Source organism: Camelus ferus, chromosome 8 (genome assembly GCF_009834535.1).
Source record: "Camelus ferus isolate YT-003-E chromosome 8, BCGSAC_Cfer_1.0, whole genome shotgun sequence".
In the NCBI taxonomy this organism is placed as follows: Eukaryota; Metazoa; Chordata; class Mammalia; order Artiodactyla; family Camelidae; genus Camelus; species Camelus ferus.
Genome location: NC_045703.1, coordinates 33,664,481 through 33,689,296, shown reverse-complemented (window position 1 = coordinate 33,689,296; position 24,816 = coordinate 33,664,481). Strand labels below are relative to the sequence as shown.

The 24,816-nt window shown below is 39.7% G+C and overlaps 1 protein-coding gene and 1 long non-coding RNA gene across 4 annotated transcripts in view; one reads left to right on the top strand and one right to left on the bottom strand.

The window, feature by feature from the left end:
- HS3ST5 (heparan sulfate-glucosamine 3-sulfotransferase 5) overlaps positions 1–24,816 on the top strand; it is a 245,329-nt gene that overhangs the window by 164,312 nt on the left and 56,201 nt on the right. The gene's annotated exons all lie outside the window — the stretch shown is intronic.
- Positions 72–15,305, bottom strand: LOC116665348. The gene is made up of 3 exons (XR_004321923.1): positions 15,294–15,305; positions 3,608–3,610; positions 72–149 (listed from the first exon to the last, which is right to left on the bottom strand). It is a non-coding gene; the product is annotated as an uncharacterized LOC116665348 (long non-coding RNA).

Sequence of the window (24,816 nt, the reverse complement as noted above, 5' to 3'; positions counted from 1 at the left end):
GATTACCATACTTCTTAATGATATAATTATTCACCTTGACAAACATTTTTCAAAAATTGCCATATTTAAGTTCTGTTTGGCTCACAAGCTTTGCATCACCCTCACCCCCTCTCAGTCACTGCGCCCTCCTCCCTGCCCACCAGCCTCATCTCCCATGACACATGTGCCTGACTCATGACCACATTCAGAGCATCCACATGGAATGGGTTTCTAAGGAATAAGAAGGAGAAAGAAGGTTGATGGCATGCATGCATTCCTCTCCTGATGTTACCCCATTTTACTAATTCCTTTCATTGGTTTCCCAACCCGAGACTGTCTTGGCTTTTTTAAGTCCTAACTGCAGTTGTAGTGTCTACAAGTGGTGTGTTCCTCACGTCCTCTTCTGAGGATTCCGTACAAAGGTGGGACATTATCACCTTTGAAATAACCAGACTGTGATGTTCCATGTTGGAGAACTTAAGCAAGAGAAAGGAAGAAAAGAAAAAAGGAAAAGAAAGAAAAGAAGAAAGAGAAGGAAGGAGAAAAGAAGGCAGTACAAGAACATTAAAGGGCAGGGCATCGTTTTGCGAGAGAGAAAGAAGAGACAGTGTGGAAATCAGGAACTATCATGCATATTACAGACAACTGATGGTAGGAAATGGAGGGAAAAAGTGGGATAACAAATGAAGCAGGGAAGTAGTCTTTTTATTCAGATAACGTGAGGATCCAAGAGCCAACTGAATATTCCGGCAGTCATTAGCATGGCAAGCCTGTGTACAAAGCAGCAGATGAACCACTGACTCAGAGCACGGAGGTGGCAGAGTGACAAGGCGCTGAGAACACTGTCCGTCCCTCACCAGTGACTATGGGATGGGAGCGAACGGACGGGAAGGTCAAACTCACCTTCTCAGCCTCACCTTCCAAATATCCTCCACTGCCTTGACATATTCCAACCGAGTTTCATGCGTTTGGTATTGTACATATTGTTAAAATGAAAATTAAAACTGTCAGACTTGGGTGGCTCAGGCACATTTATAATTTATCACCTTCCTTTATAGTTAAAAAGAACAACCAGGGAAATGCGGCTCACTCACGAACTCTCAGCCCTGCGTGAAGCTTGCTTGGGCCTCGCAGGACAGATATACTGCACACATTTAGCATATTTATTTCTCCCCTTACGGAACTTTGGAACTTTTTTTATCCCTGGTATGCTTAGCTTTAAATATATTCAGAGGCTATAAATATTACATGGAATTTTGAGATCTGAAAAATAACTTCATCCCTGATTTACTGATATGCTGCAGAACAAGTTTAGTATCTATATTTACATGATAAAAATGTTCAGTTAATACACTGGGCTGTTTTTAGCCATCCATGGCAGTGCTGTGAGTACATTTTGATCCTTGAGTGAAAAAGGAGAAAAGGGAAGCAATTAGGAATGATCCCAGGTTTCTGTCCGTGGTTGTTGGTTAAATGGGGATTCACTGAGGTTGAGGAGGCAGGAAGAGATGCAGGTTTCCGGTGGTCAAGTCAATGAGAACCTTTTAATGAGGTAGTGAAGCCGGGTGCCCAATTCCTTGTCCCTCAACATTAGACTCATATATAGTTTGTATTTTCAAAATCCCATTTTGGTCCTCATATGAACAAAAATAATAGCTACCATCTATTACTTAATTTGCTCATCCTGTCTTATTTAATCATTATAATAACCTTGTGGGTGTTTTTCTCCATTTTGCATATAAGGAAATTGAAACAGAGACATTAAATAACTCACTCGAAAATCACACAGCTAGTAACTGCAAAGAGCTGCCTGGTTCCAAAACTCTCATCTGCTTCCCATTTGGAAAATAGCGAACTTGCCATTTTTCACGTGTCATACTTCTCCCTGGTGGCTCAAACCCAGAGCAGCCCCCTCGAGGCTCCTCTATCCCTGTGCCCTTGGAGCAGCAGATCTGAAAGTGATGCTAGTGCCCTGCGTAAGGTACTCAGCCACGGTGAGAGAATAAAGTCAGCAATGTCCAATGCCTTTTAAATCTTCATTATTTTTTTCAAACGAATCTTAGCACACTATAACAAGTGAGCATGGGAAGACCTTAGAGGTTTTCCAGTTCATCTCAAATATCTAATGTGCCTCAAATTCTAGCCAGTCACACATCACCTTCATTTCAGCCAGATCCACCCATCACTTTTACATTTAATACATCATCTAAATAAAATTTTTATATTAAATGTATTTATTATAAAAGGAATTTTACATCATTATTTTAAATGGAAAATCCCTACACATTCCATAAATTAACCATATAAAATACAGACAAAACAAAGTAATGTTATTAAATTCTAGCCTAATATGGCCAAAATTCTTTGAAACTCATAGTCAATTTTTCTTGTGGTGCATATCTGAAATTGAGAGATATATTAAAGACATTGTAGCACTGAACTGAGACTTGAATAAATAGGAGGATTAAAAAAGAAATTAGAAGGAAATAAGTCTTTCCCCAGGTAGTTAAGCGTTATTTAAGGCCATGTCTGTGTGTAACTTTGAGTCATCTCTAGCATAACCAGTCGTTTGTATCAGTCACTTGGAAAACTCTTTGTCTTGTCTATTCCCACATTTTACTAAAACACAAATGAAAATCCAGAAAGGTGAAATGATTTCCACGTTCACATGTCAGATACCCGACACTTGGTAGCTGTTCAGTGAATGCATCAATGAGCCACTGGGACATTTTGGGGCTTTTAGAAGCGAATGTGGATTCTAATTCTGTCACTACCACTTAATGTCAGTGTAATCAAAACCCAGTTGGTCTCTGGACTCCCAGCAGTGTTCTTACTAATACTGCATGTTGCCTCACAAGTTGAAGATGATGCATAAATGGCAGTTAAAAGAGCTGCATACAGAATCTGCAAAAGCTCCGAGTTCCACAAGCCAAAGCCTAGCATGGAATTGGGAATCCAAGTCATATTAAACAAACAGTAGCGTGGGAATCTTTAGGATAGGAGGCTTGCTGTATTTTTTGATTCTGAATTCAACTTCAGTTTATTAGGCACCTTTTGTATTTGCCCACATAGAGCAGACTCAAAGATAAATGGCATTACTTGTGTGGAATTACCCAGAAGATGAAGTTGTCTACAGAGGCCTACTCTGCCTTTCTCGCCCATGTTTCCCCCTTTGTCCCCCATGCTATTGGGATGAGTTTTTAAATTCTGAGTTCGTTGTGGACTTTTCCGACTGCTTTTCCAACCTGCTCCAATCACCCACATTTGCCTGAGAGTAGCTAAGATTTAGTGGTTATATTAATGCATCCCAGATGGTCTCACTGTTCAACACCAAAGCTCAGCGATAGTTGGAAACTGCGGCAAAGACAAAAGTGCTTCTGAAAGAACAGTGGGGAGAAGACCAGGCAGCAGTGCAGAGATGCTCGTTTGGGACCCACGTGTGCTGCTCCCGACAGAGCGCCCCCCCCAACCCCCGCCATCTCCGTGGTACACCCGGCCTGGCTCTTCAGCCCAAGGGTGGAGCTGCAGAGCCGTTTCCCTTAAGCTCCTACTCTGGCTGCTCCCTGAAGAGCCACACAGATGGGCTTGTCCCAAAGGATGGGGAAGGGAGGTATTTCAGCCATTTGACCCCCTAACCTGGACGGCTGCTAAAAAAGAAGCTGAAGTACATGTAAGGTGTTTCTAAGTGGCTTCCTGCTCACTCCAGCCCAGCTCCTCCTAACTCTGGCTTCTGCTTTTACGTTTGACCGGACCTCTCCTAATGTCAAGACCTTCTGCCCTCCCCCAAACTCCATCATTTTAAGCAGCGGTGACTCTAACCGCCATTACAGACAAGATCTTATTAACTCAAATACCTTGCTTCTAACTGTGCTGAATACTATACAAGTCACCTTTTCTGGAGAAGAAAGGAAATCTGAAAAGTGAATTTGTGAAGAGACTATTTTTTTTTAAGATCAATTCAGTAGCCGAAACCAAAATACCTCTCACTTCATGAAGTCAGTGACTCCGTCCTGTCCCCAGTACCTAGAATCTACTCTGCATTGTAACAGGGGCTCAATAAGTCCTTTTCAAATGAATGAATAAAGGTATCCATGTGGACCAAAAAAATGGGGTTAGACCTCAGATGTGGATGTTTTTTCTCCTACTGCCACTTCCTAGTGTTGTGACTTTAGGCAAGGTTCTCAGCTCTCAGAGCCTCCATATTCTCATTTCTAAAGTGCTAGTGCTATTTTTAAGATTAGATCTAAAGTTTTTAGAGCCTCCAGCACAGTATCTGGCCCGTAGGCAAAACTGAATAAATGGTAGCTAAGTGCATCTGTGCTCTGTCCTTACTATTTGGGGCTAGTAAGGAAGTCTAAAAATGCCTATTCTTTCAGAGATCCAACTCTCTTTTTAGTCAGTACCACCAGTAGGACACAGTGTTGGATGCCAAAGGGGGACATTAGCAGCAGGAAATGGAAAACGTAGGGGAGATGAAATAGGAATAAAAGACTCGAATATAAAGGCAGACAAAGGAAGAAGTCAAGCAGAGGAGCAGAGTCAGAGTGACGTGCCAACAGTGCCTGCCTCAGTAGCAGCTGGGACCAAGGGACGTGCCTCACACTTCTCCTTCCCTTTGGGCATCCACTCGGACCCCAGGAGAGACAGAACTCGGGGATTTTGAATGGTCACCTGGAAAAAGTCTTATCATTTCCTGCCACTGTTTTGTATGACCAGCTTAATATTTGTTTACTGTAACAATTTAGCAGATAACTTATGAAGTAACACCAGATCGAAAACCCAGGTGTTAGCTCCCCAGCAAGGAGACACTAAACATTTTTAATCTAGAACTACAGAGGATCTTGTCTCTGTAACACCCATAGGTGTGTATTTCTCTTATCACTTTAACAAAAATAAGTGGCTTTCTCATATGCAATGACAATCCAAGAGTTAAAGCCAGCACACTATTACTTTTGCACGTTGAAACTGGAAATGGGATATTTGAGAAGAGAGGGAGAAATGGGAATTGATTTCATTAAGGGAGAAAATATCTTTTCCAGACACCCTGCTCGAGAAGAGATCATTCTCAGGTTTCTACTTTGGATACTGCCGTTATCCAAAAAGTCATTGAAATGGGATTGCTACGACATATTATATTCTCACATTCGCATACCTATTGAGGAGAAAGAATACCTGGGTGATAGTTCCTCAGCAGAATACATTATCTTCTCCGAGTGAATAAGATTAAGAAGGCAAAATATTGAAGAATGATGTTCTCTCCAAAAGTAATTCTTTATAAAAACACCAGGACTTTTGGCACTCCATAAATATCATTTTCATAACTTTTATAATTAAAAGCACTAAACTGAAGAAAGATGTAGAACTCAATATAAAAAATGCCCCCATGCCTTACTCCCTGAAGCTGTCCAGACTGATTTTAAGCACTTGGATTATGCAAATAAAATGAGGAATTGTCTACATTGACCTCCTCTTGAACTAAACAAAGCTTTTAAATTGCCATAAATTCCTTGCATTGTATTCTCAAGTGAGTCAGTGCCAAAACCATAAAATAAGGATAGCGCATCACAGTAGCCAAACAAACAGACTGGCTCCTTCAGAAGCTGAAGGATTTCAAATTAACGCCCAATTCATTATATCAACACGTGTGAACTTTTGTGTAGGAGATATCATGAGAGACTTGAGGGGGATAATGCACAGTTCCTGTCCTTAGAGGTTTATAGTCTGATGAGCTACGCAGACCGCTACTCTGACAGTCATAACACAAGGCAGGATTCATTCATTCATTCAACCAGTCTGCACTGAGTACCTACTGTGTGTCAGTCTCTATTCTAGACGCTAGAAATTAAGCAAAGAAAAAATACCTCTGACCTCTGGTATAAAGAGTGATATGGAGAAAAACGAAGCAGAAAAGGGGGATACAGTCTTGGCTCCAGTAATAAATAAGGTGTCCAGGGAAGTCTTCATGGAGAAAGAGGCGTTTGAATAAAGACATGGAGAAGATAAAGCAGTGAATCCCTGGGAGATCTGGGGAAGATTGTTCCAGGAAGGGGAAGAGCAGGACCAAGGCAAGTGTCTGAAAGGAAGGCAGATGTGCAGATTGCTTAGCATGTTCAATAAAAAAATATAAAGAAGAAAAGGAAAGGAAAGGAAGGTAAGGGAAGGAAGAACAGAAAAGAGAAAGAAAGCAAACAACAGGAGGTGAGAGCAGGCTGGGTTTGCTGCATCTGCCAAGTCGGGACAGCTCAGGCTCTGTGGATTATTGGTGTTCATTGCCTCATTAACAGCACCCTGCTGCTTCTTTCTGCCCTTAGCGTCCTAACCATTTCTGTGTTTTTCCCTGCCTCTGACCCCAGCTCACCCATTTATTTTCTCATCTGGCTTAACTTTTATGACATCTGGGGAAAAAAATAAAATGAATGCATAGGTTTTCTCTCTGGTTAGCATCAGATTCACAATCTAATCTAGAAATCTGTAGTCCTGTGAATAATGGAAGGAAAGGAGGGGTGCGGGGCACATTTGCAGCCACTGCATAGGAGGAATGAGAAGTTCCTGCAGGGGCTCTCAAGAAAGACAGCCTGGTCCCTGGTCTTTCCCCTTCCCCAGGTTAGGTCTTGCCTCTCCCAGCCCTCCCACCCTGATTCCCCAGTCACTTACACAGAAGGCTAGTCTGTCACTGGAGTCACACACAGACGTGATCCCTCCCCCAAAGGGTTTCTGAACTTTCTCACCCTACCCAGCCCTTGTGTCTCTGGTGCCTTTGCACCTGGATAACTCACCTGGAGTGTAAGCACAGCTGTCAGGGTGATAAGCTGTGACTGTGATGTGGGCTTAAAGGGCATCTGAGCCGGCACAAAAATTTGGACTGCTAGAGGAAAAGAAAGATGGACAGAGAATCGGGAGAAAGGGAAATGTGTACAAGACATATAATGCAGGGGGACGTACCCCGGGCCCGGGCAGACCCTGTGTAGAAGCAGTGGTTTCCCACAACCTGGCCGTCTAGTACAATCACCTGAGGAGCCCTCAAAACTAATGCTCAGTCCCCAGTTAAATGAGGATCTCTGTGGTAAGGCCCAGGCAGGTATTTCTTTGAGTCCACTGTGCAGCCAGGGCCGAGGACCACTGAGCTAGGATCAGAGCTGCAGCAAAGACCTTCTTCTTCGCAAATCCTGCCCTCCATGCAGCTGTAAGCAACAGACTCTGCCTACCTGGGAACGACTCCCTCCTGGACCTGCCTCCTACTTCTGGGCCTCCCAAACTGAGTTCCAACCATACAGCCCTATACTTGAAAGGGAAAGAGATGGCTAAGTGATACAGTGTTTGTCCCCCTTGGGTCAGACCTTGGACTCAGGCCAGCAATGCACCTTGGGCAAGTTATTTAACCTCTCCTGGCCTCGGGTCCTTTGCCTGTAAGCAGATAGTAATAATAATACTAGCCTCATGGGGTTGTGATGGTTCCACGCAGTCCTACGCGTAAATTTCCTCTCACAGTGCCTGGCACACAGTAGATGGCTGCTATTCCCGGTCAGTGGTGCACGTCAACCCAGCATGTGCAGGTCTCTGCCCAGCCCCCAGCTTCAAGGTGTGACAGTTTCTTGACTCACTGCATCTTCAAACTTGAATTGTTTTAAATTTCTCTCCTCTGCATGGTATGTCTCACATCTTGGTCTTATTTCCCCTGCCTGGCCTGTCCTCTCTCTGTGCTTCCTTCAACTTCATGGATTCCTTTGCATCCTTGAGGTTCATCTCATGATCACCTCCCTGAGCATCTCACCCTAGGCCAAGTAGAGTCATTTCCTCTGTGCCACTGAAATGTCCTGCATGATCTCCAATGCTGCATTCATCACAGTGTGTATAACTATCTATGTATGTAACTCTTGATCCCATTAGAATTGAGCTCCTCCAAGTACTTTGTTTATCTTGTATCTTTGGTGCTTAAAACAGTGTCCAATACACCACAAGCACTCAATAAGTGTTAACTGACCTAAATGCTCTAAAATATCTTTTCTGGTGGCCTATTAAGATACCCACTCCCCTCTTCTCAGCCTGAAATTTCTACCTCTGGAATCATTTTCTTGGGATAAACAAAAAAACACTACCACATGGACAAAAATCTAGTTAAAATGCAGCTGTGGTTACACATACGCAGACACACGATAGGACAGAGGAGCAAGGACTATCCTCTGCAAACAGCCTCATCCCTTCCCTTTGCCTCAGTGCCCTCGGATGAACAGCAGGGTCATCTGAGGGCTGGAGACGCTCTCAAGTTCCCTCCACATCTAGAACCCCAAGGTAGAACCTGCAGCCCGTAGGCTCAGAGCTTGGGGAGGTTCAGAGAAGCTGACTTCGAGGGAGTAAGACGGAGGAAGAGATGGGGCAGTGGAGACCAGGCTCATTGTCATGCCCTGATGGGCAGAAGACAGAATAGGAAATGATGGAGTCCGTATGGGAAGAACAGTCCAGAAGGAGCAGGTCTGGATGCCAAGGCTAGAGGAAGCTGGAGAAGGGGCTGAGAAACGCAGGGAAGAAATGTGGGAGTGTAGAGGAGGATGAGGCCCACAGGGGATCAAGTGCAATGAAAGGGCTCAGGGGAGAGACATGAAATTAGAGGGCTGGTTGGAGGTTAGGCTGACAAAGGCATAATGTGGGTAAGAGAACAGTGAGAGTGTCACCTAAGGTACAGTCTACCTAGCCCTGAAAATCTTACAGAAGAAAGTCCAAAGTCCAGTCCTCCAAATTCAGACTGGCCTGAGAGGGAGCCTGGGCCACAGGTGGCGAATGGGACAAGGGCCCAAAGGTCCAGCAGTTAGCCTGTCTTCCAGAACCACCACACCCAGCCTTGATCCACAGCAGGCACACACACATACTTTGGTGCAGGCTCTATTTAATATTTACTGCCCCTGAAACTATTTACAAATCCACCATTTCTCCTAGGATCTGGCCAAAACTTTTGTTTAAATCAGGCCAGCCATCTCTATTGCTTCAGGCCCTGGAAACCTCTCTGCTTCCTGTTGCTCTTATATTATAGGTGGACAACACGGAAAATGCTCTGTTTGTGACCACTAGCACATTATTGGAAAATGCCTGCCCTGCTGGTATTTGGCTGAATTTTAAATAGCTGTGTTTCTAACTACCCTGCTAGCTGGCTGCTATGAGAACAAGAGGGTGATCTTTACTCATTTCCAGCATTTACACAGCATAAGAAGATGCGGCAAACTTAACAGTACACTGTATATACATTGGTATCAAAAACCGATGTGTTAGGTGTGTGAAAACAAAGGTCACATTTGCCAATAAATTTTATTTTATTGTAGGAATAAGTGATAAAATGAAGAGCATTTTTGCGAAGTTTTCCTGGGAATTCAGAAAATCAAGCATGTGTACTGGTTACAAATCAGCTGTCTACACCATACTATGCATGTATGTGGTCATTTCATGGTCCTTATTTTTCTCATTTTCTCTTTTGGCACCAGTGGACAGGTGTTTGACAACCTTTACAAGGGGAGATAAACTATGAGAATTACTGAAAAAAGTCAATCATTAGTATGCAAATGGAAATTTAAAGTGTAGGGTGCAAATAAGATAAAGATCCAAAATATTTATAAATTAAAATATAGAAAAATTAAGCTGAAGGGAAAAACACGCTACATGGTAATGGGAGAGGAATTTCCAAATGGAAGGCACACTGCAGTCACACCCTTGGCATCAGTGAAAGGGCACACTGGGATATTGGATGCCCACAGGATTAGAGCCAAAGCTGATGGGGAGCACTGGTAGGGAGCTGTACTAGTCAGTAAAAGAAACATAGAGAGAAACATGGCAAAGAGTAAGCAGTTTTGCAGAAGTGAAATACATGAATTTCGCTTATATATGAAATTTTACTTACACATGGATTTCACTTACACAGAGTTCATTATATATATATGTACGTATATGAAAAGAAATTGAATTAGATAAAGATAGTTGGCAGCTGTAGAGCGAATCTTAAAATAGAATATTCAAGTCTTTAAAAAGTCAGATTCCTGACTTTCAAAAATTCTCTTTTAAATTTCAAATTATTCCCCACCCCACCCCCAGTTTCTAATCATTATACAAAACCTGTGGTCCCTAGGAAGTTTAAGACCATTTTCCCTCCATACGACATACTCTTTTAAAACACATCTTTTAAGAGCTGATTGTACATATTTTATATTTGAAAAATTGTCAAAAGAAGGAGAATGCTTTACACTTTTTTACTTCCTACATGTATAGGAAAAGTCACTAAATTTTAAAGTTTACTTTTGCAATATTCTAAAAACAAAACATATTTGCTACTTTGTTTCCTATTTTAGGGATTCTCTCCTCAAGTATGGTCTACTTATATTGCCTTACCTCCTTCTACTTTTTGATAATCTATGTAGTAGATATTTGCATTAGATTGCTTCTGAAATGTATGACAATTGGAACGTTAAGGTGGTTTCCACCCCATTTCCAAAATTATGCATGCAACTTTAATGCATCTGTAAAGCTATGCATTCTATGATGATACCAATCCAATTTTTCCTGTGAAACGTTTGTATGCTGAGGTAGATTTTTCCATAGGCTACAAACTACATAGGTAATTTTAGAAGTACATTTGGAAAATTTGGTCATAATGTGAAATAAGCTATCTATTCATTGTGATATGCTTTTAATAGTGACTACAAGTTACTTTCCTCTCTCTCTGCATAAAACCAACACAGGGCTGTCCAACGAAATGCTTTAGGATGATGAAAATCTATACAGTGTGACACGGTAGCTACTGGTCACACTGAGGACTTGAAATGTCCCCAGTTCTTCTGAGAAAATGAATTCTTAATTTTAAATGATCATGATTATTTTATCATATTTTTATTGAAGTGTCATTCATTTACAACAGTATTAGTTTCAGGTGTATAACATAGTGATCCAATATTTTTATAGACTATTAACCATTTAAAGTTATTACAAAATAGTGACTATATTTTCCTGTGCTGTACATATATCCTTGTTGCTTATTTATTTTATACATAGTAGTTTGTATCTCTCATATGATCCAGCAATTCCACTGCTGGGTATATATCCAAAGAAAATAAAATCACTAACTTGAAAAGATACATGCATGCCAATGTTCATAGCAATGCTATTTACAATAGTCAAGATATGGAAGCAACCTAAATGTACATCAACAGATGAATGATAAAGATGTGATACACACACACATACACACAATGGAATATTACTCAGCCACAAAAGAATGAAATTGTACCATTTGTGACAATGTGGATGGACCTAGAGAATATTATGCTTAGTGAAATAAGTCAGAGAAAGACAAATACTCTGCTATCACTTTTTTGTGGAATCTAAAAAATAAAAGGAATGACTATATAACAAAACAGACATAGTGGTTGCCAATGGGAAGAGGGAAGGAGGGAGGGGCAAAATACTAGTAGAGGATTAAGAAATCATGATCATTTTAAATTTAAATAGCCATATATGACTAGTGGCTACCGTATTGGATAGCACAGAGAAAACAGGTGTGGATCTTTACCTGTATACCTTGTTCCATTGACACTGAACCTTATGTGCACCTCGATTTTTCATCAGTAGAATGAGAGTGTGGACTATGTGATTTCTAGATGTTCTTTGCAGCCCAAACTTGTCTGACTCTCTTCTCTGTCTCAAAATACCACATTTTACACCCAGCTTTAATTCTATCACAGCCCAGACATCAAACCTAATACTATGAGCCTTTAATAGCATCAGTGAAAATGACCCTCTTGGCTTGAGTTTCACACAAAATCTTTGGTAATCAATGTTATCACAACCACTTTTTACACAGGTGGCAGAAAATATTTTTTCCTGAAACTGCCTTCACACAATTGCAATTACATCAAAAGCCAACACTGGCAAAACGTCCTCCTGCGAGGCTCACCTGACTCTCCTTCCTCCCTTCCCTCCCCACCAGAGACCTCCTTTTCAGGGACACTGCTGATCCTCACAATAGCAATTAGAACGCTTCACGTGTGTGATGTCCCTCTCCCCTCACAGACATTAAGATTCTTGTTGCAGGGGGAATTGTCGCAATTGTCTGCATCCCCAGCTCCTGGAGGAGTGCCTGGCCAGTAATGAGACCAATATACCAACGATGATAGCTAACATTTACCAAGAGCTTGCTATGACCAGACATTGTGCTAAGGGATTTATATTCTCATTTGCCCTTGCAAAATCTATGTGGTACATACTATTACAATCTCAGTTTAATAAATGTATGATGAATGGACAAAGAATCAAGCCAGAAACTTGGCTTTTCCTTTTCCTGGAGTCGGCCTTGCTCATTTCAGACAAAAAGAATTTCTCAGCAGCCTTTTCTGCAATGACAAGGCCTTAGCAGCAATTTTCCTTCACTGCAGAACATAACGTGACTACCTAACATTTGTAGCAACCAAGGGCTGAAAGAGCAATGCTGGGGAGCCACAAAGAGCCCGGATTCACTCATGATACTCACATTGGGCTGGAGCTAATTGCTCACTCTATTTTCCTGTGCTTTCTACTCTCAGCAGTGGTATTAATCACTCCAGGGTGCTGCTAAAGTCTTAGTTCGTTACTCCCAGTTAAACTGTATGATAAAAATACAAGTTGTGATCTACAGGTTTGTTTCTTGCTGTTTTTTAATCTCCTGTTAAGTCTCGTATGTTGCCTATGGAGCAGTTTTTGTTTTTTCAGGAAAACCTGTAAACAGGGCCTAGGCATAATCGGCTTCTCTTTAAGGTCCCTCTTACTAGAGTGTAAGCTCTGTGCAGGCAGGGATCTGGTCTGGCTTGTTCATCTCTACATATATCTGCAGTCCTTTGAATAGTGCCTGACGTATTATAAACACTTGATCACCACTGATTAGATAAGTGATGACCAAAATTCAAAGTATTCATATAGTTGCACTATGTTCCTCTACTCCATTTTGGGGGGTAAAGAGAGTTACAATATTGCCTCCTTTTAAAAATGTTTTACTATTCATATAAAATACTAAGAAAGATGGGATAAAAAGGCATGCACATAAAATTTAATGTGTTTAAAAAGTCTTTAAATGTTATTTAGCTATATGAAGATGTGATTGACAAGTATTTCCAGCGCTCAACCAGGGGTTTGTATCAGAATCACCTGGAAGAGCTTTTCAAAACAACATAGGCTCAAATACAATAAAATTGAGAACATAACAACAACAACAACAAAGCAGACTCACAGATACTGAGAGCAAACTAGTGGTTGGCTGCCAGGGGGGGAGAGAGAAGGGGGAGGGGCCACATACGCGTAGGGAATTAAGAGGTACAAACTATTAGATATCAAATAAGCTACAAGGCTTATTATAAAATAAGCTATATTATATTCAGTAGCTTGCAGTAACCTGTAATGAAAAAGAATATGTGTGTCTGTGTGTGTGTGTATAACTGAATCACTATGCTGAACACCGGACACTAACACATTATAAATTTAAAAAATCAAAAATAAAATTAAAACAATAAAAATGTTAAAATACAATAAGCTACAAGGATATATTGTACAACACAGGGAATATAGCAAATATCTTATAACTAAATGGAGTATGTCTTAAAAATTGTGAATCACTGTATTGTACACCTGTAACTTATATAATATTGTACATCAACTACACTTCAATTTAAAAAAAAAAAGAAACAACAAATCAAAGCAAAATTACATGGAGGCTCAGGTCTTATCCCTAGAGATTCTGTCAGATTCAGCAAGTCCAGGGTGGAGTTTAAGAATCTATTTTCACGCACAGAATCCTAGGTAATTTTTTTTCTTTTTAAATCAGCTTTATGGGTGGATTAGTCAGGGTTCTCCAGAGAAACAGAACCGATAGGAGGCATGCGTGTATAGAGAGAGCTTTATTTTAAGGAATTGGCTCCCACAGTTGTGGGGATTGGTACGTTTGAAGCCTGCAGAGCAGGCTGGGCATTCCAACGAGAGCTGATATTGCAGCCTTCAGTCAAAAGGCAGACTGGAGGCAGAAGTCCTTCCTTTTCTGGGAACTTCAGTCTTTTCTCTTCAAGCCTTCAACGATTGCAAGAGGCCCACCCACAGTATTGGATAATCTGCTTTACTCAAAGTCTACTGACCTGAATGTTAATCACAACTGAAAATAGCTTCACAACGTATTTGAGCAAACAACTAGGTACCGTAGCCTAGCCAAGATGACACATAAAATTAACCATCACAATGAAGTACAGTTTACATCTAATAAAATGAACCCATATTAGGTATACAGTTTTGAAAATGTATGTTTCCTAGGGGAGGGTATAGCTCAAGTGGTAGAGTGCATGCTTAGCATGCACGAGGTCCTGGGTTCAATCCCCAGTGCCTCCTTTAAATATAAATAAATCATTCTTAATATCTCCCCCTCAAAAATAAAAAAAGAAAGAAAGAAAAAGAAAATTTATATTTCCCATATCCGCTACCTCATTCAAGACACAAGACATCTCCTTCACCCCAAGAAGCCATCTCCTGCACCTTCAGGACCATTGATCTCTTTCTGTCACTGGATCGGGTTTGTCTGTTCTAGAAGCTTCCACAAACTGAGTCATATTATCTGTGCTATTTGTGCCTGGCTTCTTTTTGGTTTTTTGCCATGGTAAAACACACATGACATAAACCTTACTATTTTAACTGTTTTTAAGTGTACAGGTCTGTGGCATTAAACACATTCATAGTGTTATGCAGCCATCACCACCATCCAGAACTTTCTCATCTTCCCCAACTGAAACCCTGTACCCATTAAACACTAACTCCTCATTCTCCCCTCTCCCTAGTCCTGGAAACCACCATTCCACTTTCTGTCTTTATAAATTTAACTAGTCTAGGTACCTCATAGAAGTGGAGCCATATCATATTTGCTCTTTTGTGTCTGGCTTATTTGACTCAGTGTAACATCCTCTAGGTTCAGCAAAGCTGTAGCATGTGTCAGAATAGCCTTTTTTTATGACTGAATGATATTTCATTATATGTATATATTGCAATATGTTATCTGTTCATCTGCCTCTGTACACTTGTGAGCCTGGCTTCTTTCAGTTAACATAATGCTTTGAGATTCACCCATTTACTTGCTTTATCTATAGTTGTTTCCCTAGATAATTTTGGTGGTTCTCAAACTCTGCTAGCCAAATGAGTGCAGGAATGTTTGTTTTCCTCTTCTTTCCTTCCTTCCTCCCCTCCTCTTTCTTTTTCTTTCTTTTTTTTTTTTTCCCTTTCTTTCTCTGGCATATTGTTAGCCAGTCAGATTATTATGTGTCTCTCAGTGGTAAGACCTCTCTGTCACTCTTAGGGCATGTTCCATTCTTCAGAGAGTGGACCATGGTAATAATTTAGAGGTCTAGAGCACTGACCACTGACAGCACCTATTTCCATGCCTTGTGTCATGTAATCCTCGTATTGACCTTGTGATTTATCATCAGCCTCATCTTACCAAAGAGAAAACCTACACCATGAAGGACTAAGTAGTGATGTGCCCAAGATCACACACTTGGCAAGTGGCAGAACTGTCATCTGAACCCAATTCTTACCCAGGTTCAGTGCTCACAGCTGCCGGTCCATTTATTTGAAGGGCACAAGGAAGTCTCCCATGACAAACATTAACTTACCCACCAGCCCATCAGGGTGCCTGAAATTCTGTAAGCAAACTGACATCTTTGATTCCTGAGAGTTCTTCAGTTCTCTAGAAGCCCTTCTTAAAATGGAATGCCTTAGAGATGAGTTACTTTTACATCATGTTCACCCAGTAGAAATCAGTTCATAGCAATAAAAACAACTGCCATTCATTTAACCTGTACCACATCCCTGAGTCTTTGCTAGTCTTCTGCATTCATTCGATACCTCACTGAACTCAGAATAATCCTGGGAGGTGGATATTATCATCCTCCTATGACAGATGAATGAACTGGGCCCAGAATGCTTAAGTGACTTCCCCAAACTGACACAGCAAGTGACTGGAAAAATCTGTTTTTCAGGCCGCAGTCTGCCTGGCTGCAGACACGGTGCTTTCAATGCTGTAGTAGTCTGCCCCTCACCAGACCCTCTTCTACTAAGACCTAACGTGGGGGTGAGAGATAGTAGCTGGAAAAAGGAGTGAAATTGAACATTTTGCCTAAGTTTGTCTGGGGCTGACCTGAATTACTACTAATGAATGACTCTCTCTGAAAAACTTATAAAGGCCCCTCTGTTTTCTTTTCCTCTTAATCTTTTTTTCAACGTCTCCCTCTACACTCAATTCTTTGCTTGTGCAGAATATGTATTTGGCACTTTTTTCTTGGTGTATCCAGGGAGTGTTTTTGAAATGTTGTTTCTTCCTGAGTGCCCTAAGGAACTGATGATATTAATCGTGGTGAAGAAAGAACAAGAATATAAGATTCAAGCTGTTCTTTGATTAAAGCTTCTTGGGTAGAATTTTACCTCAGAGCTTTGTTGTTTTAATGGCCTCCTATAGGTATTTTTCTGAGCCGTCTCCGAGGACTATTTTTCCTAGTTCCTTGTAACGGTGCCTGTCAGCTTCCATGCTGCATGTATTTTACTTCAAAAGAGATCTGGGTAATTTGCCTATTTCTGCATTTTAGAGCGAGTCAAACAATGCCAAGTGGGCCATCATGTGTTGACAAGAGTCAGCAGGAAAGGCCAGCCAAGGTAATCATCAAGTTGATGTATTTGAGGCCGTGCCGTCAGTCCAGCCTGGCATCCACTAAGTACTCTCTCCGCACTGTGGGAATCGATTAATCAGAAGGAGTTCAATTTAGGGTCCTGCTTATGCCGTTTATTGTGTTAGTGCCTTAAATAGGAATATGTGGTATAAGGCTCTACCTTATTCTACCTAATGGTCAGTTTCTTAAGAACCGCCTTTGAGGTAGATGATGCCAGAAGGAGAGGGCCTTTGATCTTGCTAAATATTTAACAACGTTCATGAAATGGTAGAAAACTGGTTTTCTGGAATTCAGTGATGCTTTTCTGCTGAACCAAAGTCAAGTTTTATATGTTTAAAACTATTTTTGATATATTGCCCTAAATTCTATAGCTAATTTTCTCAGAATACTTGAAACACTTTTAAATGACCTTTAGAGATGCACTTTTAAAGTTGTATGCATTAGTAAGGGAATTTTTATTGAAAGACATAGAATTTCCAGATTGTATGTACTATTCTCAGTTGAGAGGAGAGTGTTAGATTGCTCTTGACATGTGATGCTAGAAAAGCTAAAATACTAATTCTTTCTAAAGGTATATCAACTGCAGCACTGCTTTGTATTTTAAAAAAGGAAAATACAATCATTCAATTTATTGACCATATTACATGCTTCATATTTCAGTAGAATATCACATCTTCCAGAGAAAAATCAATTACATTTTATCTACTTTCCTCAGACTGAGTTTAATGCCAATCTAAGATACACAAACTTATATCCTGGCTGCCTCTCTTAAGAAATTTCTAGTACAGTTAGCCACCCCCAGTAAAGTGCTTATTGCCACAGAGCTAGAATCACTCTGTAGACCAAGCTTTGAAATACTGCATCTTACTTGCTCTTTTTATAGGACATTTTCCTTACTACCATCAAGCAGTTTGCTGAAGGGAAACTTGCCAAAGGACCACAAACAATGAAAATCTGAAAATCAGTAGTTGATTGTTAATAATATGGTCCCTTTATCTTCTGAAAGAAGAGGCACATTTCAATTATATTGTCTCAAATATACCAAGAAAGGAAAACAAAGTTAAATCCTTTGTGCTATTCCCACCCCCACCCCCCAATTATCAGGGTTTATTTTTCATCAGCTAATAAAAAAAGGAGAAGGGGGAGCTGATTTTTAATAGATCTGGTTACCAAACTGCTGAGCCATAGTAGTAGAAAAAGATAAGCTGGAACGTTTTAGAAATTCATTTACCTAAATCTAAATATCAGTGTACTATTTAGGGGAAAAAAAAAACTACATCTTCTTTTAGTCTCAAATATGTGTGGGCACAGGAAGTGGGTATGTTACTTGAAGCTCTTGTAGAATAAGGACATGAAAGAAATTGATGATGCTACACTGGGGGCTTTCAGCCTGGCCCAAGCTGCATCCTTGGTGTTGCCTGCACTTCAGGTTTCTCCTTCCGTCTAGGTTGGAGGCAGTTGTGACCTGCATTGGGTCTCCAGGCTGGGGCTGTCAGGTGTGGTCAGCCCTAGAAACACAGTCACCATGGAGAAGGATGGAGTCTAAAGTATTAGATCCACACTGGCAAAGTCAATCACAGCAAAAGCTGGATGAAAAAGCAGGGACAGTGATTGGAAAAATCAAAGCTAGGGAGTTCAGAGAGCCTTCCAGAGGCAACTTGAAGCCAGGGGAGGAGGCTTTCTGTGGCAGATTCCCTTCTAGTGAAAGAGAGCTACTATGGGCACTGCCAGCTTTGACCTCCACCTTAGAGAGTGGATGTGCTGGTGACCACTGGTAAAGATAAGAAGGGAGGCAGCTGGTATCCTTTTGTAATGCTTGGGAAAAGGAAATCCAGAGAGCAGTAACAGATTGTCCCTGGTGCATCCTACGACATTCACAGGGTGGTAAAATCTTGTGTGAAGCAACAAAACAAAAACAAAAACAAAAACATTTTGAAGACACCAAATACCAACAAATGCAAAGAGTTATTTAAAGAGGAACATTTTGTATTTGCAAGTAAATGTGTTATTACAAATTGGGTGTAAGCATCCATAACTAAGGAAAGACCCATTTCTCTGGAGAATGTGAGGGCTGGTTTTCTGAGCTAGGCGTGGAGAAGGTCAAGGCCATGGATTAGCAGGCCCAATGGTACAACATAGCTACATGCTTGGGGTAAAAATGTTAATTGTGCTCAAAAATTGATTTAGCGGGAGAGGAGAACTTGTGTTATTTAGAAACAAAAAGTAAGCCTTGAATGTCAGGCTAAAGAATTTAGATTTGATTTTATTGAACAACTATTAATTAATTTTTCTTTTCCTTTACTTGACACTTCTTGAAAATTTTTTCTCGTGGGTATAGATCTTGCTCTGTTCACCGTTTTTAGACACACTTTTAATAGCTATGGGTTATTCAAACTTCTGCAAACTGAAGGAACCTCAAGCCATTTACCTTGGCTCAGTTTTCTTATCTCTACGATGAAAGTCTTGTGCTAGAATATTTCTGAGATCTCTTTCAATCTACAATTGTGAGTCTGGGCAGTGTAAATAAATAACCAAATATATGCTGTATGCATACACTTGACACTGAAACAGGGAAAAGTTGTTTTCACCTGCTTGATAATTCAAATTCTAAAATTAGATACCCGCAGATTGAGAGTTTGGTGAATTAGATGTTACAGTCTTGTGTAAATGATGATGATATATCCCTGTTTCTTTACTTCTGTGCCCCACACTTTGCTGTTCAACACACACTCCTCCAAAGGTGGGAGATGAGTAGGTGGTAGAGGCCTGGAGGCCCAGCTGAGCGTATGTATGGTAGTATATTTGTAACATATGTTAACAAAAGTTTATTTTAAATATCTATCCTAGGTGATTTATTTTCTTCTAAGCTTATATTAACAAAGATTATCATGAGTTTAAAAGGGAAAACCATGGAAAAAAAAGCACACAGGGCTAAAGACATTAAAAATATCTAACGTCACATTCATTCCAAACTAAACATAATCTACCACTGTATTGAAAACGAGTTTCAGAGATTTTCCAACCAGATGCAATAAATGCATGCTTTCTCTCTTGCTCTCGCTCTTGCTCGCTCTCTCCTTAGAATTCCTCAGGACTTCTGAACCATAGGCCCCTTTTATAAAGGTGGAGGATTCTGTTATTCACAGCTATAACCCCAGACCCTTAGACAGTCTCCCAAAGAGCAGGGGCTCATTAAAATGTGTGATGGATGAGAGAATGCTTGGATGAAAGAATGTTTGTGTGAAATATTTAAGCACAACCCAAAGGTCAAATTCGGAGGATGGCATGAATCCTGCCAAGGTGATTCCGGAGGACTCCAGACAGTCAAGACATGACTCTGAGTGCTGATCAGACTCTCTGGAAACCGTCAGTAGCAAGGCTGGCCTAGCAGAGTGGCAGAGGATCCCAGCTGGACCTCTCATTCAGCTTTGCATAAACTGGGCTCATCCCCAGGGACAGGGCTGGTGTCTGGGCAGGGCCAGGGAAGAGCTCAACCTGAGTCCCGTGAAGAAGGGAAGCAAGGAAGAAGAAAGCAGCAAGCCCGGGCATGCAGCCCCCAGGCTGGGCCCCAAGACTTGCAACGGGTAGGAGGTGGGATGAGCTGTCAAGAACTAAGTTCAATACTAACTTCTTGGTCACCACCTTCAAAATGTTATTTTTAACGTATGCTAAAAATAAACAAATGTCAGATCAATAAACAAATAATAATGATTTTTTAAAAATAAATACTCGATTTTTTTCCAAAGATCATGGCAAATATCTTTAAGGAATGATACTATAATAACCAAATATTGGAGACAATCTAAATATTCAAATACAGTGGTGGGTATAAAAAAATATGGGAGGGGGAGGGTATAGCTCAAGTGATAGAGTGCACGCTTAGCATGCACAAGAACTTGGGTCCAATTCCCAGTACCTCCTCAAAAAATAAATAAATAAACCTAATTACTCCCCCCCAAATAAATTTTAAAAATATGGGATAACCATGTACTAATACTATATAGCTATGTAAAATGATTTGTAAATATTCTTTCACCATGTTATTAAGTGAAAAAATAAAGGAATAAATAACTAGTACTGCATTTTTATACAAATAAAATTTAATTTCTTTATAAAGAAAAGAGTTTAGAAAGATAAAAGCCAAGATGTTACCAATAGTTTTTGTTCAGTAATTGGACTCTTTTTTTTTTTTTTTTTTTTGCTTACCTGGAACTCTTAATTTTTCTGTAATGAACACTGTATTACTTTTTAAATAAAGCAATAAAAATGACAAAGAGATAATAAGCAGTAAATTGTTACCCTGATGCACAAAAAAATGGAATCTGAGTGGAATGTCTCATGCCTTTATGCGTCCTAAGAAATGGGCTGACGCTCTGGTGTCACTGTGTTCTCTGGAGTGAGCTTTACCCCAGAGGCCTCCAGCATAGATGTTTCCATTTCTGCTGTAGCTGAAGAACTTAGAACACTGTTACGTGGTATATAAACTGTTGGTCTGAGCAGTAATACAAAAATAATATGAGTAGTTTTGCTTCAAGAAATCCAACTTAATTTAAAGTGACTGAATTCTGATTTATAAGCCCGAGGTACATTAGAGTTTGAATGCTTTCTGTTTCCTTTCAAATCTGCATTAATATTTGGCTCAACACTCATAGGGAAGCAATTCAGCACCAAAGGTGCAATTTTTCTTCCAGAATGCTAAAATCAATTTAGTTATTTGGCTTGTAGTAAATGGTGAGCTGCAGTCTCAGACGCCAAATTTTCCTCCAATTATAGGTATACATTACTAGGACTTCTGAAAAAAAAAAATGTGAGAAACCTCCCTGTTAATTCTTGGAATTCAGGTTCTGAAGGAAAAGAACTAAATGCTTGGAAAAGAAAATTTCTACCCTCAGCTATAAATTTATAAAGCCATTTTGATCATTGCTTATCTTTTTAAAAATTTTATTATTTTACCTCAGTATCCCTTTTCCTGTATTAAATTTGATTTCAAAACTCTTTCCTGAAAAGCAACCTAGTGTTTTGCATGTGACTTACTAGAAAGATTCTCAAAATATGCCTTATAAATCTTTAGTGTCCCATCAGTTTTTAAAATCATCATCCAGTCAAACCAAAAAAAAAAAAAAAAAAGACTAAAATGTAATCCCATCAAAAGGTAGTTTTTTCTCTGTGGGAGGAATCCATTGTCCATTTAAAGCACATACACACAAAAACACATGTGTAAAACTAACATTTCAAAAATGTAAAAAAAGCTATCACATAATTTTAGGGTTAAATGTGAAAGGCATCAAGATATGGTTGGCAGAACATAGATACTGAAGTCACAGAAAGTTGATTTCAAGCCCCAGGTTAGTCAGTTATTGTTTATTGCATGAATGTATGACCAAATTACTTTATCTCCCTGAGCCTCAGTGTCTCCTGTTTAAAAGAAAGACAATAACCCCTATGCAGCAGGCTTGTAAAAATTAGAGGGAAAATTATCTAAAGTCCCTGTCATAATCACCAACAAATACTAAACATTTAATAAACACTAGCTGAGGACGTATTTGTTTATTATCTTTTTGCTTCACTATATTGTAAGCTCCTTGAGGGCATGAACTATATTCTCTTTGGACCTCCAATGTTTTAGCACAATTCCTATCTCCTAGTAGTTGCTTAATAAACATTTGTTGAATAAATTAATGGAGCAATACAGTATCCTGCAAGGACTTAGGGTTCCTACTCAGGATTACTTGTGACCTTACTCTGATGCAATATACTAGATATTGCCAGATTTCCAATCCCTTTTAAATTTTATGATTTTATCACAAATGTACTTCCTTAAATCTTTTCTATTTTCACTAAAAGCTGGAGTACATTTTTATGTCCAGTGTTTCCTATTTTCATTGCTATCTAATCTCCCGTGTTTTCCATTACTTCCTTAACATTAAGCAATTCTTCCTTATTGAGCGAATTTAATTTGCATATCTTCTCACTGCCTCTCCAGCTTTTGAAAAACCAGGATGTTGCTTTTGAAAGATCACTTTATTTTCTGGATAAGTCAAGATTTTGTCAGATTCTTCCATTTTATCAGAACAAAAATTTTTTATTAAAGTATAGTTGATTTACAATATTGTGTTAGTTTCAGGTATACAGCATAGTGATTCAGATTTTTGCAGATTATATTCCATTATAGGTTATTACAAGATATAGAGTATAATTCCCTGTGCTATACAGTAAATCCTTGTTGCATATCTATTTTATGTATAGTAGTTTGTACTTCTTAATCCCAAACCCCTAATTTGTCATCTTTGGTAACCATAAGTTTGCTTTTCATATCTGAGTATTTTTTTATATTTAGATTCATTTGTATTATATTTTAGATTCCACATATGAGTGATATTGTGCAATACTTGTCTTTCTCTGTGTGACCTTATTTCACTAAGCATTATATTCTCTGGATTCATTCACATTGCTACAAATGGCAATGTTTCATTCTTTTTGTGGCTGAGTAATATTCGTGTGTGTGTGTGTGTGTGTGTGTGTGTGTGTGTTTGTATAGTTAATCCAATCATCTATTTGATGGGCACTTGGGTTGCTTCCATGTCTTGACTACTGTAAATAGTGCTGCTATGAATACTGGGATGTATGTACCTTTTTAAATTAATGTTTTCATTTTTTTCAGATATATTCCCAGGAGTAGAATTGCTGGATCATATGGTAGTTCTGCTTTTAGTTTTTTAAGGAATCTCTAGACTTTTCTGTAGTGGCTACACCAATTTACATTCCCATCAATAGTCTAAAAGGGTTCCCTTTTCTCCACATCCTTGCCAACATGTGTTATTTGTAGACTTTTTGATGATAGCCATTCTGACAGGTGTGACATGATACATTATACTTTTGATTTGCATTTCTCTAATGATTAGCAATGTTGAGCATCTTTTCACATGCCTGTTAGCCATCTGTATGTCTTCTTTGGAAAAATGTCTATTCAAGTCTTCTGCCGATTCTTTGATTCAATTATTTGGTTTTCTGATACTGAGTTGTATAAGCTGTTTGTATGATTTTGTGATTTTATATTTTGGATATTAACCCTTTGCTGGTTGCATCATTTGCAAATATTTTCTCCCACTCTGTAGGCTATGGTTTTGTTTTGTTGATGTTTTCCTTTGCTGTGTAAAAGCTTTTAAGTTTAATTAGGTCCCATTTGTTAATTTGCTTTTATTTCTTTTGCCTTAGATGACAGATCCAAGAAGATACGGCTATAATTTATGCCAAAGAGTGTTTTGCCTCTGTTTTCTTCTAGTTTTATGGTTTCATGTCTTACATTTAGGTCTTTAAGCCATATTGAGTTTATTCTTGTACGGTGGGAGGGAATTTTCTAACTTCCTTCGTTTACATGTGGCTGTCCAGCTTTCCCAGCATCACTTGTTGAAGAGGCTGTCTTTTCTCCATTGTGTATTCTTGCTTCCTTTGTTGCAGACTAATTGACTGTAGGTGTGTGGGCTTATTTCTGAGCTCCCTGCAGAACAAAATTTTTGACATATATGAAATGGATAAAGCCTCCCAGTAGCGGCCTGACCACCATGCCAGTTTTACCTTCTGTGTTGGGAAGGCATTTGACTGATACATCCAGATGAGGTCACTTCTCTACCACTCCATCTGTCTTCCCTCGAGACTCTGCATTCTACTTTTCCTTTTAGGTGCGTGGACATCCATTCACTGTGTACCTTTGCATATGCTTTGCTAATATCTTAGTCCCTTTAGAGCATCTATTCCCTTTGAACAACGTAAACTGTATCAGTTAGGACGGTATATATTATGCTTTGGTGACAAACAACCCACAAACCTAACTGGTTATTTAAATTTATCTTCTCTCTCTCAAGCTGCATATTCACCATGAGTTGGTGCTTCTCTGTTTCATTTGGCCTTGTTTAGTATCAGGCAAACAGACCAGGTAGTACCCGGAACATAGTCAGACACCAGATGCTGTGGCAGAGAGAAAAAGATCTATGACACATCTCACACTGGCTCTTAAAGCTTTCACCTAGAAGTGATACGTGCCATTTCTGCTTGTATTTCAATGGCCAGAGTGAGCCCTATGCCATCCTTGTCTTAAAAACGAATGGGGCAGTACCCTCCTACCACCTGTCTAAAAGAAGAA